General features: G+C 40.9%; 1 pseudogene; it reads left to right on the forward strand.

Annotated features, from left to right (window-relative positions):
- The first annotated feature begins 590 nt into the window (after positions 1-590).
- On the forward strand, positions 591-1,996 carry LOC126064642 (tripartite motif-containing protein 75-like; annotated as a pseudogene).
- Positions 1,997-3,396: the final 1,400 nt, after the last annotated feature.

Raw genomic sequence — 3,396 nt, forward strand, 5'->3', positions numbered from 1 at the left:
TTAACAAGATTAAAATGACTAATACTGGGATTTTTATCCTTGTTTACCTGATTCTCTTAGAGTCAAGGATGTTAAAAAAATTTTCTCAGATTCCCCAGACAGTAGGTGAGTGACAAAGGCTAAAATCTAACCCAGTACTGGAGATCTAGTCCCAAAGCTCCTGCTGTTTCCATAGTCCCATGCAGCCCCAATATGGCTGATTTGGCAACAGGCAGATTGGTGGGGTGGAGACTAGAGTCAGTGGTTGCCTCAAACGTGGCACTGAGCAGGATCTCAAAGACAAATGGTAGCATTTTTTAAATGAAGGAATATTTTCTCATCTCCAGGAACAAATCAGCACCTTGAGGCCACGACTGGTTTCTGGCCAAGAGAATTGTTTAGTCCAGCTTCATACCCTCTGAGCTGCCAAAGGGCTGGAAGCCTAGCTGACCAACTAATGTGTGATCAGCGGCTGGTTGTGAGCAGAACCCCTATTGACACCAACCTCTGCAACTGAGACCAGCAGCCTCAAAGGATATCAAGGGGAGTACCTGCACAGCCCAGCCCTCCTGAAGAAAAGCCCCTCAGTCGAGACCTTCATTCCAAGCAGAATGGCAGTTGCGGCAGCCCTGGCAGAACTCCAGGCTGAAGCCAACTGCTCCGTCTGTCTGGATTACCTGAGAGACCCTGTTACCATCGAATGTGGGCACAACTTCTGTTGTTCCTGCATCCAGCAGTCCTGGGAGGATCAACAGGACAGATTCCCTTGCCCTGTGTGCTGCCATCCATCCCAAAAGTGGCATCTCAGGAGAAACACCCAGCTGGGAAATATAGCTGAAGTTGCCAAGCTACTCCACATCACCAGGAGCAAGAAGAAGAAGGAGGAAGAGACACATCTGTGTGAGAAACATAATCAGGTTCTGACCCATTTCTGTGAGGAAGACCTGGAGGTGTTGTGTCTCCTGTGCACTCAGGTCCCAGGGCACCAGGATCACCATGTGAGGTCCTTAGAGGAGGCTGCTTCTCATCACAGGAAAAGGCTCATGAGTTACATGGAGCCCCTGAAGAAGCAAGTTGCAGACATTCAAAAACTAGTAACTACCCAAGAGAGAGAACCATTAGAGCTGAAAGAGAAGATGGAAAAGCAGAGGCAGAAATTACTCTCTGAATTTGAGCACCTGAATGAGTTTTTAGACCGTGAGCAAGAGGCAGCTTTCTCCAGGCTAGCTAATGAAGAGAAACACATTCAACAGAAACTACATGCAAACATAACGGCGTTTTCCGAGTACATTTCCACACTCAAAAATCTACTAAAGGAGGTGGCAGGGAAGAGTGTGATGTCAGAAGTGAAATTGCTGACAGATATCAAGAGTATCTGTGACAGATGTGAAAGTCTGAAGACCCCACTCTCTATTCCTTCCAGTTAAGGAAGGAAGATTGCAGCCTTCCTCTGCAGTACTCGGCTCTGCAGAAAATTATACAGAAATTTAAAGAAGATGTGACCCTAGATACTGAAACAGCACATCCTAATCTGCTTGTATCTGAGGACAAAAAGTCTGTGACGTTTGTGATGAAAAAGAAAAGAATTTATCCTAATCCAAAGAGGTTTAAAGTTTACCCAATTGTCCTGGGTTCTGAAGCTTTCAATTCTGGAAGACATTACTGGGAAGTTGAAGTGGATGAGAAGCCTGAATGGATGGTGGGAGTTTTTGTAAGTTCCCTTTCCAGGAGGGGAAAGCAACCCCCCAACAAGGCAGAAGAGATGCTGGACAATTTAGCTGTGCGATGGTGACTATGTTGCACAAGGTGCTGTTCCAGTCACTCTAGTGACAAAAAACCCAGAAGAATTGGTATTTATCTGGACTATGAGTTGGGTGAGATTTCATTTTACAATTTGAATGACAGGTCTCATATTCATTCTTTCACTGATAGATTTTCTGGAACACTCAAACCTTATTTCTATATTGGACGTGATTCCAAATCTCTCACAATCTGTGCAGTCACGGATTATGACTGATAAACTGCCTGCGAAGTGGTCACATTGCTTAATTTTCTTTAATTTATGGGTTGTAGGTAGAATATTGTACAACGATCAGTGAATCCAGCACTAACAATTTTTATTTAATACTTCAATGATATGAAGAAAGTTGTTTTATCTCATTTTGCTTTATAGCAACAGAGATGTTGTAGGAATGAACAGAAGTTTGGAGAAACTAACACAGAAACTGAGGTATTTCTGGAATTCTGAGACTCGAATGTAAAACAATGTAACTTCACAGTTCCAATAAATATATCTTGGGTACATTTACATATATTCTATACATTTGCCTATTTCTTAAGTACCTTAAAAATTCCAGGTGGAGGAGAAGTAATTATGGACAGAAAATTCTCTGGAGGTCTTTCACATTTTTACATCTTGTAACAGAGGCACTGACTGCTCTACACTAACTTTACAAGGATGGTTGTAAGGGGAGCAACCTTGGAAGACAGAGATAGTATCTCCATCCAGAGCCAAGGGCAGGTGTGTTTACTGTTCTGTATAAAAAATATAATGTCTCCTTAAATGGCAGAAATCAGGCAAATTTACTGCCTATGATAAAGAATTTGGTTTTTGCTGTTTACCAGTGGTATGTTCTAAGTCAAATTTTCACATGAAACATGGAGCTAAGGCCCATCCTATGGAGTAATTATGAAGATCAAATGAGATGATATACATATCTTTGGGACATATTTACCTCAAAAAAGACATGTCTTCTTTTATCTATTATAAATATCACTTTGTATTGGTTTTTACTTTTTTTTAGCCCAATACAATTTTAATTTTTTTTTAAACAGTAAAAGCAACAGATTGTTTCCATTTCTTTCCCATTCTCTCTTCATGTCTCCACGTTTCTTTCTCCAGTTCCAGAGTTAAGTATCTTTCTAGTCCACTTCTGGTTAACATGGTTATTTCAGTTTGAGTGTGGTTGGATTATTGTTATTTTTATTAAGAAAAGAAACTTACAAACAAGAAAAAAATAAAACATATAAATATCATTTAAAGACTAATAAAATGAAAATCCACATATAAAACACCCAGACTAAAAAGTATAACATTACACATTAGCGCTGAACCCCCTATGGACGCCTCCACATGGCAGCACCCTCCTTTCTCTCACTCTTAAGGCACCCACTATCTTGATTTTGTATTAATAATGCCCTTGATTTTCTTCATAGCTTTATCATGTATGCATCTATTCACCAACAATATGCTGTATACTTTGAAAAAGCTGCTAACCAAAAGGTGGCCAGTTTGAATTCACCAGGTGCTCCTTGGAAGCCCTGTGGGGCAGTTCTGCTGTGTCCTATAGGGTCACTAGGAGTCGGAATTGACTCAACGGCAATGGGTTTGGGTTTTTGGTTAGATGCAATCAACAG

Source organism: Elephas maximus, chromosome 21, assembly GCF_024166365.1.
Source record: "Elephas maximus indicus isolate mEleMax1 chromosome 21, mEleMax1 primary haplotype, whole genome shotgun sequence".
NCBI classification, from domain to species: Eukaryota; Metazoa; Chordata; class Mammalia; order Proboscidea; family Elephantidae; genus Elephas; species Elephas maximus.